General features: G+C 45.9%; 1 protein-coding gene across 7 annotated transcripts in view; it reads left to right on the top strand.

Moving 5' to 3' along the window:
* Positions 1 to 14,744, top strand: part of LOC147432329 (uncharacterized) — a 38,926-nt gene that overhangs the window by 20,391 nt on the left and 3,791 nt on the right. The gene's annotated exons all lie outside the window — the stretch shown is intronic.

The raw sequence follows: 14,744 nt of genomic DNA, 5'->3' as shown, positions 1-14,744 counted from the left end.
GCCCTCTTCGTACCCAACTCCCGTGATGGCTCTATCCAATGTCCATGTCCTCCTGGTATGAAGCTGGATAAGATCCTGTCGAATGAGTCTAGTAATCTCCATCCGTGTAAGAGCCAAAGATGGTGCATCAAGAGAATACTGGAAAGGGGGCAGCCTGTCCATGTTGAAACCATGCCTCTGAACATGAGCTTCTGTGCATACCAACATGATGTATCTCCTTGTAATGCCAGCTGTTTGGATGACTCAAGAGCAAGCCTAGCATATCTGTCCCTGGTGGTGTCCCATAAGCTGTGTACAAATGATACTGATTTGGTAAGTGCCTCAATCTCCATAGGTGGGGCAGCCAGCTCCGCTCGTATGATGTCATGTGGAACTGAGGCCTCGGCTCTAATCAGCCTAGAAATCATAGATACCAAGGGCCTCTACATATTACTCCATCCAGCACTGTCACCAGATGGTCCCCAAACCTGAACCCCGTAGTGCATAACTGAAGAGACCAAAGTGTCGAAGAGCCAGAGCTTTGTTCGAGGTTCCTAGAACTGAACCTGCGAACAAATCCTCTCTAAACCGCCTAGGGCTGCATAGGCACGAGTCAATCTAGTGTTTGCTGCCACTCTCAGTGTGAATCTCGGTCCACTAAAGACCACCCCAAGATATGTGTATGCATCAGTGTACTCCATACTGTCCTGACCATATGTGAATGTAGGTGCTGATCTCCCGACCCACTGTGGCGTGGTATTAAATACCATGACCTTGGTTGACAGACAATCCACTATCCCCTGCAAAACTATGCAATGCGTCCAAATGTCTCTGCATACCCTCTGGTGAGTTTGATATCAACACGATATCGTCAGCATACAATAAAAGAGGGATCCATGTCCCTGCAAGTTGGGCACCTCTATCTCCTCCTCTGTCAATATAATCAGAGACCTCATCAACATACATACCAAATAAAGTAGAGGACAATGGGCATCCCTTTTTCACTCCGATAGTGGAGTGGACTATGTTAGATATCCCCTCTGGGGTGCGTACATGACCCATCACTGAACTGTACAATGCCATAATCCCCCATATCAGCTCTGTGGGTACCCCCAATTCCATAAGTTGGCGCATCAATCTGGCCCTCGGTACTGTGCAAAAGCTTTGCGGAAGTCCACAAAGCTGCAATATATTCGTCTACCATGTGCTCGACCCTCCTCAATGAAAGCTCTGAGTGTAAAGACATGATCCAGTGTGGAGAAACCCCTCTTGAAACCAGCCTGTCCAGGTGCCCGTATGCCCAAAGTCTCTGCCCAATGGCTCAGCCTATGCTTAAGGATGGATGCATACAACCGTGCCAATGTGTGTCCTACCATGATAGTACGGTATTTCCCCGGCACTGTGGGGTCTCCTGTCTTGAAGATAGGTACAATAGTAGACAATCTCCAAGACTCAGGAAAGCCCTCACACATGACAGGGTTGAACAACCATGCAAGCATCTCTGCCAACAAGTCCCCAGCATGTATAATGTGCTCTGCTACCAAACCCTCATGATCCTGTGCCCATCTGGTCTTCATCCTGTCAATGGCCTCCTTTACCATCTAAGTGGTCAAGAAGGTGCTTGTAGCTGGACATGGCTGTGGTGGATCCGGTAGTGGTGGCTGTCCAGGTACAGTGTATAATGATGTTGCATATTGCCCCCATACCTCCATAGAAGTAATCACTGGAGGGGAGACTGCTCATGGAATAGACGCCAAGCCTCTCTTGAATCTCTACTAAGGAAGAGCTGATATAAATCCTGCTCCTTTTGGACCAAGAAAGTTCACTTCTTCCGTCGTACTAGTCGTCGTGTAGCAATACGAGATTGTCTATAGGTGATCACTCCCAATGCAAGCTCCCGTTGGATCTGAGCTCTCCTCTGTCGACACTCCTCATCATACCAGCTATTCTGAGGCATGTGCCCAGAACGACGTCTCTGACCAGGCTGAGTGTGTGGGTATGCCTCTATCTCTGCCCCATGTAATGTCACTGTCAGCACAGACGTGATCTCCTCCACTCTCTCTCTCTCTCTCTCTCTCTCTCTCTCTCTCTCTCTCTCTCTCTCGAAATGAAATGTTATATTAACGTCTTCAAAAGGCCAGAGTGACCTATGAGGCCAAACTGATACAAAAGTGGTGAATCTGTTACAATGTCTGAAAAGTGTGAAAGTGTGAAAATAAATGCGAAAAACTAAATACAAAGTATTAGATAAACTTCTTAGGAGCATTCTGGGTGTCTGGCTAGAATGCTTCTAATCCTTTGTTGTAGTCTCCTCCGGTGAAGTGTGCTTCTGCATCTCGGTCGTGGTCGTCTCGATTTCCTAAGCTCAATCGCCCTGTCAATGAGGGTGCCTTTAGTATGAATGTGGGTACTCCTTTGTGCTCGCTGCTGGCCTCTTGCTTCTCCTTCCATTCCTGCTTCTCTCGATCCGAAGAAATCTGTGATCTGCCTCTGAGGCTGTAGTGCTCTTTGTCTTCTCATTAGATTATCCCTGTGCTGATGTAGTTCCAGTAGGTACATGCCTAAGCACCTTTGATCTTGGTATTGCATGACTCTATCTAAAGGTCCAAAGCCTTCTTTAAATAGGCAATGGAAACGCCCACGTATCTCATAGTATACGGTGCAATGGCATATGTAGTGTAATTCTGTCTCCAGCTCCATTCATAACTTGCAAATTCTGCTCTCAGGTGGGATTCCCCTAAATCTGCCAAATTCAATTTCCAGCTGGTGTGAGGATGTACGAATCTGACCAATAGCACATCTCAAACCATGAGACAGGTCGGTATCCATGTAGCTCGGGCAAATCACAAAACCATCTTCAGATAGCTGTAGGAAGTTTTCTTTGTAGTCGGCCATCTTCGTGCCCAATTCTTGTGTAGGGTCTACCCATGTCCTCTTAGTGTCCAACTGTATAAGATCCTGGCGGATGATTTTATTACTCTCCGTTCGTGTGATTGCCAGTGATGGAGCCTCAAGAGAGTATTGGAAGGGGGGTAATCTTTCCATACTGAACCCGTGTCTCTGAAACCACGAGGACAGTTGCGCATACCAGCATGATGTATCTCCTTTCATTGCTAATTGTCGAGAGGATTCGAGGGCCAATCTAGTATATCGGCAATTATTTGTATCCCATAAACCATGTATAAAGGACACTGATCTGGTAAGAGCTTCAATTTCTTTCGGAGGGGCAACTAGTTCCGCTCGGGTAATCGCGTGTGGTACGGAGGCCTTGTCTCTAATCATTCGGGAAATCATAGATACCAAAGGTCTCTCCATTGACTTCCAATTATCCTGATCCACAGATGGTCCCCAAATTTGGACCCCATAAAGCATAGCCGAAGCCACCACAGTATCAAAGAGCCAAAGTTTTGTTCGTGGTTCCTGAAACTGCACTTGTGAACACATCCTCTCCAACCCTCCCAAGGCCGCAGAGGCTATGGACAATCTAGCATCCGCTGCTTTCTTAAGAGTAAACTTCGGTCCTGTAAATACCACACCAGGGTATGTGTATGCATCTGTGTACTCTACTGTATCCTGGCCATATGCAAATGTAGGTGCCGATCTCCTAACCCACTGCGGTGTGGTGTTAAACACCATAACTTTGGTTTTACCCAAATTTACCGACAGTCCGCTGTCCTCCGCGAATTTATGTAATGCATCTAACTGCCTCTGCATTCCATCTGGTGATTCTGCTATCAATACAATATCATCTGCATACAACAATAGAGGGATCCATGACCCTGCAAGTTGAGCACCTCTGTCACCCTCTCTATCAATGTAATCTGATACCTCATCTATATACATACCAAATAAAGTAGGGGACAGTGGGCATCCCTGCTTTACTCCAACGGTGGAATGAACAATGTCGAAATCCCCTTCTGGAGTACGTACATAACCAGTTACTGACCCGTATAAGGCCATGATCCCCTAGATAATATCTTTGGGGAACCCTAACTCTTGCATTCTGCGCATCAATCTGGCCCTTGGTACTGTATCAAAAGCTTTCCGAAAATCCACAAAGCAACAATACATCCTTCTCCCGCTTGCTCTTCCTTCCTCAATAATGGCTCTGAGCATAAGAATATGATCTAAAGTGGAATAACCCCTCCTGAATCCAGCTTGCCTTGTTGCCTTTATGCCCTCATTCTGTGCCCATCTACTCAAATTTTGTTCCAGAATGGATGCGTACAGTCGGGTCAATGTGTGACCCACCATAATGGTACGGTAGTTCCCGGGTATCATAGGATCCCTTGACTTGAAAATAGGTACGATAGTAGATAATTTCCAAGATTCAGGTAATCCTTCACACATGACCCGATTAAACAGACGAGCAAGGACTTCTGAAAGTAGATCCCTTGCATGGATCAGATGTTCTGCTACTAAACCCTCATGATCATATGCTCTTCTTGTCTTCATCTTATCAATGGCTTTTTCCATCATTTCCGTAGTAAAGAAAGTACTGGTAGCAGGGCATGGCTCTAGCGGATCTGGTAATGGAGGCTGTCCAGATACCGTATATAATGATGTTACATATTGACCCCAAACCTCAGGAGAAGTAATTGTCGGAGGCGATGAGTGCTCATGAAATAAACGCCAGGCCTCATGTGAGTCCTGACTCAAGAAGAGCTGATATAAATCCTTCTCGAGTTTGGCTAAAAATGCCCTTTTCTTGCGACGTACTATACGCCGAAGAGCAATCCGAGACTGCTTATATGTGATGATCCCAAGTGTAAGCTCTTTCTGGACCTGGGTTCTCGTCTCTCTGCATTCCTCGTCGTACCAACTGTTTTGAGGCATGTTCCCAGATCCTCTCTTCTGATCAAGCTGAGTATGTAGGTATGCCTCTTGTGTTGCTCCATGTAGTATCTCTGTTAGCTGAGAAGTAATCTCCTCTACAGTAAATACTGGCTCGGCTTCCCACATCCTATTATAGATCTTTTCCACATAGACTGAATCAGTCTCTGGCGTGAAAGTATATCTTGTGTGTGTCTTCTTCCTTTGTACTTGAGAGGCATTGTATTGGGAGGAGATTGATAAGGTCAAGAGAGCATGATCCACTGCAATCCCAACCGGTTTGGGTCCCACCTTAAAGTCCTCGATACTAGAAATAAAGCTTGGTGAAGTCATGACATAATCCACTGTACTGGCCCCATGCCTGTGCGGGAAGCATGTGAATCCCCCAGATAAAGGGAAATTCTCTAGACCATTAAGTATGGCCAAACCATGTGTAGTTGCCATTTCCATGAGATGTCTCCCATATTCAGTGTGTTCTTTATCTTGTGAGTTTCTAGTAAGCCCCTCCTGTGATAAATCCACTTCTCTGAGCATTTCCTCAGAAGTATCATAGAATACTGCTTGAGAGTTGGCCGTTCTGGCATTAAAGTCTCCTAAGAGAACGATGTCTCCATCTCTAGAGAACTCCCATATGTCATTATTCAATATGGAGAAAGGGGATTGTCCTTTAGGTGAGGAGTAGACTGATGTACTTGGAGGGAAGTAGCATATAGCGATATATAGAAATCTACCTGTCTCGGCTCTCATTCTCACCCACATATACCATCTCTAGAGAACTCCCATATGTCATTATTCAATATGGAGAAAGGGGAGTGTCCTTTAGGTGAGGAGTAGACTGATGTACTTGGAGAGAAGTAGCACATAGCGATATATAGAAATCTACCTGTCTCGGCTCTCATTCTCACCCACATATACCTTGCTTGTTCATCTTTCCTGATAATCTGTAGTAGTGGTTTCAGCTCCTCTTTAAATAAGACTGCTACTCCTCCTGAACTCCGGCTACCTCGTAGAGATCTCTTGTCTGGTCAACCAGCTGTTTCCCATAAATACCCCTTCACATGTGGCATAAGCTGTCCCGGTATCTGGTGTGTCTCTGAGTAAAAAACTATGTCTCTGTCCCTAAAGCTGTCTTCAAAGGCACCTACATCTAGCCTATATGATCCATTACAATTCCACGCCGCTATCCGGAGCGTTGCTCCATAGGTCTCGGACCGTCATGATGAGCGCTTTTCCAGAACCACTACTTTCCCTCCTCTATAAAAGGCGATTTTCCCCTTTTCTCTTGCTGCCCTGATCTCTGGCATCAACTCTTGCATGTGTGCCACTTGTGCCAATGTAAGGTCATCTCCTAGGAAAATACCGGTTTTCTTAAGGGTTGGCCTCTTCTTTAGAAATTCTTTCCTTATTTCTATATTCGGGAAGCGGAGAATAAGTGCCCTATCCTTTACGTTTCCCTTCTCGTCGATTCCTTTCTTGCCCACTCTCCATCCACTTGTGTGAGTAGGCTCTGTGATGCCCATGCGTTCTAGCAGTTCCCTCACTTCTTCATCTACATTCTCTTTGTCTTTGACTCCTGTGACCCGCACATGCAGAGCCCGATTCTTCCTTTTCTGCTCTTCCTCAATTTGTCATATTAATAATGGTGGAGGTAGGTGTGGTCTCAGGCATGTGGGCCTTCCATTTCTTCGCATCCTCAATCCATTTCTCTGCTTCATCAACCTTTTCTTGTGTCTTAACAAGATGTTCCGCCCATGAAGATTCCGTTTTCGATTTCTGTTCATCTCCTTCCCGTAGAGCTTTCATCTGATCCTTCATGTCCTCGAGCTCCTTCAGCACCGAAGGTTGGTCGTCTCCCTTCTCCTTAGTTGCAGATTTGCAAGCCGCAAGTTCTCCTTTTGGCTCCTCGATTGCATCTTTTTCCCCCATGCGCTTTTCCATATTTCTTCTCCATGCTTCAAAACTTGCTACTGCCTCATCGAGTTTCTTTTGCGTAACGCATTCTGTTACATTTACTTCGGCCTTGATTAGGTTTTGTAATTCCGTTTTCATGATCTGAATTTCCTCATTCTGTATCCCCCGGATCTCTCTCATTAGTTCTCTCATCATGTCTCCATACATGGAGTTCCTGTAGCTCTCAACGTTCGCGTGCATTTCCTTCCTGATGTCATCCCTCATATAGTTTAGCTTTGATTTGAGCATCACCTGGACCTTCTCCATCAGCAGCTCATCATGTATCCTGGAGGTTTTCCCAACTCGTAAGGATCTTGGTGATAGTACAGTATCTCTGTTTCTCCGTTTGAAAGTAGCCGTTGTTTTTTTTGGGGTGGTGTAGCTATCTACACCCGGCCCTTCCCCTTTTGTAGGCGGATCCATCGAACCCGAGCCACAAATGTGGGGTAGGGTACTAGGGTGAGGGACTGAGAATAAGGCAAACTTAAAGGTTTATCTTAAAGCATAAAAACCTTTGCATGTACTGTGAGTGGCTTATCTCCTTTGAATTTATAATCGTTTGCTGTTACGACTTGAATGGCTCACTGAAATATATAGGTAGAATAAGGCAAACTTAAAGGTTTATCTTAAAGCTTAAAAACCTTTAAACTTTAACGTAGGAGATATTTGTCTTTCTACGCGTAGATGAAGGGGGGGGGGGGGTGCCGGGGACTTGCTACGCATAGGAAGTCCTTCTACGCGTAGAAGAGCTTGCAGAGAGGAGAGGGCCCGTAGTGGGGCGGTAGGCTTTGGCTTTCACTTGAAATTCTTTACTTTAGACACACACAAAGTACTTTGCAAAGGTAACCTGTAACGGGAATTAACACTTAATCACACACACGGCTCGATAGCTAGAATGCTCCGAGCAGACACCGACAACCTGTAGGCCCCAAAATTGGCGCCCCTTTCGGTATTTCTTTATTCTTTAGGAGGGTAAAGTACAAAGAAGAGTCCTGGGAATCCTTTGACTGTATCCCACTAGATACCGCTTGTTTTGGCCAAATTTCGGCAACATAACAGCCCCAAAACTTGCGTGAAACCAATTCCCCTGTTGGAACTCGCTTCTACTGGCGTATACCCTCTGATTCCTGCACAAAAACAGTAAGTTCGGCACGCTGTATTTACTGGTTTTTGCTCTGTTTTCAGCCCCAAACAGTCCCCTAACTGTCCTTTGCCAGTGGGGCACGATTCCCAATGGTCCTGGCGTCCGTATGGCTGAAAAACAGTCAAATTACAGCGCATACACAACGCTAATTTTGCACCTGTAAGGCGAGGTTATGACCCTCACCGGTGCCTGCTTTGGAGTAGCAGCTAGCTACCCCTGTTCCTGCTCAAGGAGGCTCTTGCCTCAGCACAAAAGCATGAACCCATACAGCTGTACATCAGTCAAATGAAAAGCCCTCTTGTGGGGCATCACATAACTGCACGTAGGGAGAGAGAGAGCAGTGTGTAGTGTGCAGGTCATCACTCCTAGCACCACACTGTACATAGAGGGAAAGGAAGCACTCCATAGCTCTTGACCTGTGTGACAGGTTCTCAATGAAGCATCCCCCAAGCATAATCGAGCGCCCCCTCTTCTGCCCTTAACTTGTAATGCATCTGTGAACAAATAGATGCAAAAAGGGGAAGATTTCCATGGCTGCCAAAACCTGCGTATCGTTGAAAATGCAGCAAAACAGCCCTGTAAACACGCATCTAATGCCTTCCAATGCTGAAAATGAGCTCCTTAGGTAAAGTCATGGGAAGCTAAAAAATTGAGAGAAATGGCTGAAAATCACAGTTATCAGCCTCCAAAACTGCTCGAGAAAGTCAGTTATGGATTCTCTTCTCCCAAACTTGGTAAATTGACCAAAAAGTGCCACTTGGCACTCATACATGCAATTTCCCCGCATTGGGCTTCTTGCTTAAAAATCTCTCAACGAGTGCATCAGTTGACTTTGCAGCAGAGTAATAAAATGTTCCACTGGTCATACCGAAGGTAATGACGCGAGCATATTTCACGGCCCAAAATAGCAGTTCCCTAATTTTTAGGAGATGTTTCCGTTGGGCTCCCACTGGTCATCTGACCATCTATCCTCATTCGGACTGCATCCAAAAGTGCAATGTGGCCAAACTGTCGGATACTTTCTGCTGGTGACTTTATGCCTTTCACTTCCTAGTATCCACCAACTTGCTAAGTGCGACGGGGGTACATACATGATCTTAAACTGAGCCTAGACATCCTTTTACTTTACGAGTTCCAGTGCCGACCAACTTTCCGTCTGCGGGTGAAACTACCGTTCACATTGGCCATACAATGTCCGACCATTTGCAACTTCAAAAAGAGGGTCTCAAAAGTTAAACAAAAATCATTGGAAAGAAACCAACAACTAAGATTAGCAATTGCCACGTCCTCGTGACATACCCCCCTCTTGAAATCACAAACGTCCTCGATTGCATACCATAAATACATGCCATAGATGATCTTGTGTGGTAAGCACCCTTTTATCATCGCATGTATCCTCAAGAAAGACTGTCAAAACATGTGTACAAATGACTTAATGAGACCTTCATACTTTTGTCAAACTGTACACTGTTGTTGCATTGAATCCATGAGTACATTTGATGTGCTAGCTCTATCATTACCCCTCCTTTGCAGACATTGGGTTGGGGTATACGTAGGCTGTAACCCAAAGGCCTCAGGGTAAAGGTGCAATACATTTGGTGACTCTGATAGTTCATGCTCTTCCATCCACTTTGCATCCATAGGTGGATAGTTCTTGAACTTCACCACATAGCATCTTGCAACCTGTCCCTTAACTTTTTACTTGTGCAAGAGGCTCTTGCCTTTGCAAACGAGCATAATTCCACAACATTGTCGCGTACTACCCACGACCAAGCAAGCTCAAATTTCAAGATGATTTACCAATGCGTCATAGAATCCAAGCAATCGCCTCAGAGAATCGACAAGCAGCATGTCACCTGGCAGACCCACATCACTCCCGCAAGAGATCTAGTGGCCAATCTACCACTGTGAGACCTCTCCCTATCTCATCTTGGTTCATACTTGCAAACCCTAAAAACGCAGCAGAAAATCAGCCCTAATTTGACCACTTTTTGGCAGGGCGACATACGGAATTTCTTGTCTGTCCTGTGAAGAGGAACCCTCTTCCATAATTCCCTTCCCCTTGTCGGCCATAGTGTAATCCCCGCACTCTGTGTCTTTATCTCAAAACAATTCAGGCTCATTCTTTAAGGAAAAAGTGATTGATGTCCCAGCGATGGAACCATGAAACCGGCCCGTAGTGGGGCGGTAGGCTTTGGCTTTCACCCGAAATTCTTTACTTTAGACTGCATTGAATCCATGAGTACATTTGATGTGCTAGCTCTATCATTACCCCTCCTTTGCAGACATTGGGTTGGGGTATACGTAGGCTGTAACCCAAAGGCCTCAGGGTAAAGGTGCAATACATTTGGTGACTCTGATAGTTCATGCTCTTCCATCCACTTTGCATCCATAGGTGGATAGTTCTTGAACTTCACCACATAGCATCTTGCAACCTGTCCCTTAACTTTTTACTTGTGCAAGAGGCTCTTGCCTTTGCAAACGAGCATAATTCCACAACATTGTCGCGTACTACCCACGACCAAGCAAGCTTAAATTTCAAGATGATTTACCAATGCGTCATAGAATCCAAGCAATCGCCTCAGAGAATCGACAAGCAGCATGTCACCTGGCAGACCCACATCACTCCCGCAAGAGATCTAGTGGCCAATCTACCACTGTGAGACCTCTCCCTATCTCATCTTGGTTCATACTTGCAAACCCTAAAAACGCAGCAGAAAATCAGCCCTAATTTGACCACTTTTTGGCAGGGCGACATACGGAATTTCTTGTCTGTCCTGTGAAGAGGAACCCTCTTCCATAATTCCCTTCCCCTTGTCGGCCATAGTGTAATCCCCGCACTCTGTGTCTTTATCTCAAAACAATCCAGGCTCATTCTTTAAGGAAAAAGTGATTGATGTCCCAGCGATGGAACCATGAAACCGGTCCGTAGTGGGGCGGTAGGCTTTGGCTTTCACCCGAAATTCTTTACTTTAGACACACACAGAGTACTTTGCAAAGGTAACGTGTAACGGGAATTAACACTTAATCACACACACGGCTCGATAGCTAGAATGCTCTGAGCAGACACCGACAACTTGTAGGCCCCAAAATTGGCGCCCCTTTCGGTATTTCTTTATTCTTTAGGAGGGTAAAGTACAAAGAAGAGTCCTGGGAATCCTTTGACTGTATCCCACTAGATACCGCCTGTTTTGGCCAAATTTCGGTAGCATAACAACCCCAAAACTTGCGCGAAACCAATTCCCCTGTTGGAACTCGCTTCTACTGGCGTATACCCTCTGATTCCTGCACAAAAACAGTAAATTCAGCACTCTGTATTACTGGTTTTTGCTCTGTTTTCAGCCCCAAACAGTCCCCTAACTGTCCTTTGCCAGTGGGGCACGATTCCCAATGGTCCTGGCGTCCGTATGGCTGAAAAACAGTCAAATTACAGCGCATACACAACGCTGATTTTGGACCTGTAAGGTGAGGTTATGACCCTCACCGGTGCCTGCTTTGGAGTAGCAGCTAGCTACCCCTGTTCCTGCTCAAGGAGGCTCTTGCCTCAGCACAAAAGCATGAACCCACACAGCTGTACATCAGTCAAATGAAAAGCCCTCTTGTGGGGCATCACATAACTGCACGTAGGGAGAGAGAGAGCAGTGTGTAGTGTGCAGGTCATCACTCCTAGCACCACATTGTACATAGAGGGAAAGGAAGCACTCCATAGCTCTTAACCTGTGAACAGGTTCTCAATGAAGCATCCCCCAAGCATAAATCGAGCGCCCCCTCTTCTGCCCTTAACCTGTAATGCATCTGTGAACAAATAGATGCAAAAAGGAGAAGATTTCCATGGCTGCCAAAACCTGCGTATCGCTGAAAATGCAGCAAAACAGCCCTGTAAACACGCATCTGATGCCTTCCAATGCTGAAAATGAGCTCCTTAGGTAAAGTCATGGGAAGCTAAAAAATGGAGAGAAATGGCTGAAAATCACAGTTATCAGCCTCCAAAACTGCTCGAGAAAGTCAGTTACGGATTCTCTTCTCCCAAACTTGGTAAATCGACTTGGCACTCATACATGCAATTTCCCCGCATTGGGCTTCTTGCTTAAAAATCTCTCAACGAGTGCATCATTTGACTTTGCAGCAGAGTAATAAAATGTTCCCCTGGTCATACCGAAGGTAATGACGCGAGCACATTTCACGGCCCAAAATAACAGTTCCCTAATTTTTAGGAGATGTTTCCGTTGGGCTCCCACTAGTCATCTGACCATCTATCCTCATTCGGACCGCATCCAAAAGTGCAATGTGGCCCAACTGTCGGATACTTTCTGCTGGTGACTTTATGCCTTTATTGAGTTCACTTCCTAGTATCCACCAACTTGCTAAGTGCGACGGGGGTACATACATGATCTTGAATTGAGCCTAGACATCCTTTTACTTTACGAGTTCCAGTGCCGACCAACTTTCCGTCTGCGGGTGAAACTACCGTTCACATTGGCCATACAATGTCTGACCATTTGCAACTTCAAAAAGAGGGTCTCAAAAATTAAACAAAAATCATTGGAGAGAAACCAACAACTAAGATTAGCAATTGCCACGTCCTCGTGACAGAGGGCTTGTGTGCGTACGGAGCAGGTCTCGCGCTGGGCTGGTTCGCACAGACGCAGGCTTAGGCACAGCTGCCTACGGGGTCACGTCCCTTGCCTCTGTCTGCGGGTTGTTGCGAGAGAGAGTCTGCGTCCCGCTGCAGAGGGAGAGAAACCTGCTCGCGTAGGACAGCAGCGCGTAGGACAACAACGGAGTACGACAACTCGCGTAGGGCAGCAGCTCACGTAGGAGGTCGCATGGGACAGCAGCTCGCGTAGCATCACACACACACACACACACAGAGAGAGAGAGAGAGAGAGAGAGAGAGAGAGAGAGAGAGAGAGAGAGAGAGAGAGAGAGAGAGAGAGAGAGAGAGAGAGAGAGAGAGAGAGAGCGGGGGGGGGGGGCAAAGAGGTAGGTTTGTAACTAGCATAGACGTGATCTCCTCCACTGTGTGTGTGTGTGTGTGTATATATATATACAGAGATAGAGAGAGAGAGAGAGAGAGAGAGAGAGAGAGAGAGAGAGAGAGAGAGAGAGAGAGAGAGAGAGAGAGAGAGAGAGATGAAATGTTATATTAACGTCTTCAAAAGGCCAAAGTGACCTATGTGACCAGAAAGTTACAATGTGGTGGATCTGATACAAAGTCAAAGTAGCAAAAGTAACAAATTGACAAAATAAAAATACTATGCTATGGAATCCTAAAGTGCTAGGTGTGAACTAAGCAGCTAGCTGGGATCGCTAAATCACAAGAGATCCAGCTCGGTCGCTGGCGGATCTCATCAATCTCCTCCATGGTCAGTAGTCTGACCGGGCGTTGTGCATGTCGGGCCAAAGTGATCCGGATCCTCTGATGTAGCCTCCGTCGATGCTGTGTAGTCCTCCGCAGTCGTGGTGTCTGGATCTCCCCATCTCGGTCGCTCGATCGATCAATGTGCTTCTGGTGTAAGCGACGAGCTCTGCTGTGCTGAGAGAGAGAGAGAGAGAAATGAAATGAAATGAAATGTTATATTAACGTCTTCAAAAGGCCTAAGTGACCTATGAGACCAGAAAGTTACAATGTGGTGGATCTGATACAAAGTCAGAGAGAGAGAGAGAGAGAGAGAGAGAGAGAGAGAGAAAGCAGAGATAGAAAATGCTGTTTGATGAAAACAGTCCCTAGCTACTAGAAAAGAAAAACTTCACTTACAGAGAAAGAAAACTGTAAGTTTTAGATTTACAAATCAGCACCCTCTAGAGAGAAGGAAGAATCTAGAGAGAGTGTCATTGTGCAGCTAGAAAGATTCTTGCTATGACTCAGACTCCAGAGTTTGGTATGGACCACCTTTCTAGAGAGAGGAATAATGTGAGTGGACAAAAGTATGCAGCGATCAATTGTGCTTCTGGTCTAGACGCTAAAATGCTAACCCTAAAACTGCAGTCAAAATTTGTGCCTAACATGCTGGTGGCAACCACAGGGAAGCAAGAATCCCGTTCGTGTCAGTGGTGCCTGTCCATGTAACAGAAAAGTCGACCACAAGTGATGTGCATTCCTCTTGAGAAAAGAGGCCGCTTCTCTGATTTTGGAGGCTTAGGTGAAGTTAACCCCGGAGAAAGTGGTATCAAACTGCCGGACAAAAGCAAGCGCTTTCTTCTCGTCTCGAGGCCTTTAAAAATTGTTGAACTCTTCTCCTCCTTTGTAATCCTTTTGACCCTCCATCGCCATCAAGTGGTCATATGCATTAGGTCATAAGTTGATCACAACTGATGTGCATTCCTTTTGAGAAAAGAGGCCGCTTCTCTGATTTTGGAGGCTTAGGTGAAGCTAACCGGTATCAAACTGCTGGACAAAAGCAAGCACTTTCTTCTCGTCTCGAGGCCGTTACTCTCCTCCTCCTTTGTAAACCTTTTGACCCACCCTCCACGGCATCAAGTGGGCATATGCACTAGGTTGTAGAAGCGTATTGCCCTCAATGCCGAAAGCTGTATCAAAGAAGTGAGGCATAACAAATCCCATCCTAGTTGAGTCCATTTCTATATCCTTGCATGACATGTATTGTGCCATACAACCCTCCTAGAAAACCAAGCATTGTTGCTTCGTATGGGCCAAAAGCACCTGTGCGAAAATGTGAGGCGTGGCGGAAGGGTTTAAGGATTTTAACTTAGATCAAGTACTTTGCACAAACACAAGGAGATCAAGTACTTTGCACAAACACAAGGTTACTTTACTTCACTTGAGAGAATTGAACACAAATGAAAGAGAGAGCAAAGAGAGATGACACCGCACGTC

Source organism: Adiantum capillus-veneris, chromosome 20, assembly GCF_014529385.1.
Source record: "Adiantum capillus-veneris isolate H3 chromosome 20, ASM1452938v2, whole genome shotgun sequence".
NCBI classification, from domain to species: Eukaryota; Viridiplantae; Streptophyta; class Polypodiopsida; order Polypodiales; family Pteridaceae; genus Adiantum; species Adiantum capillus-veneris.
This window is presented reverse-complemented; position numbering and strand designations above follow the sequence as displayed.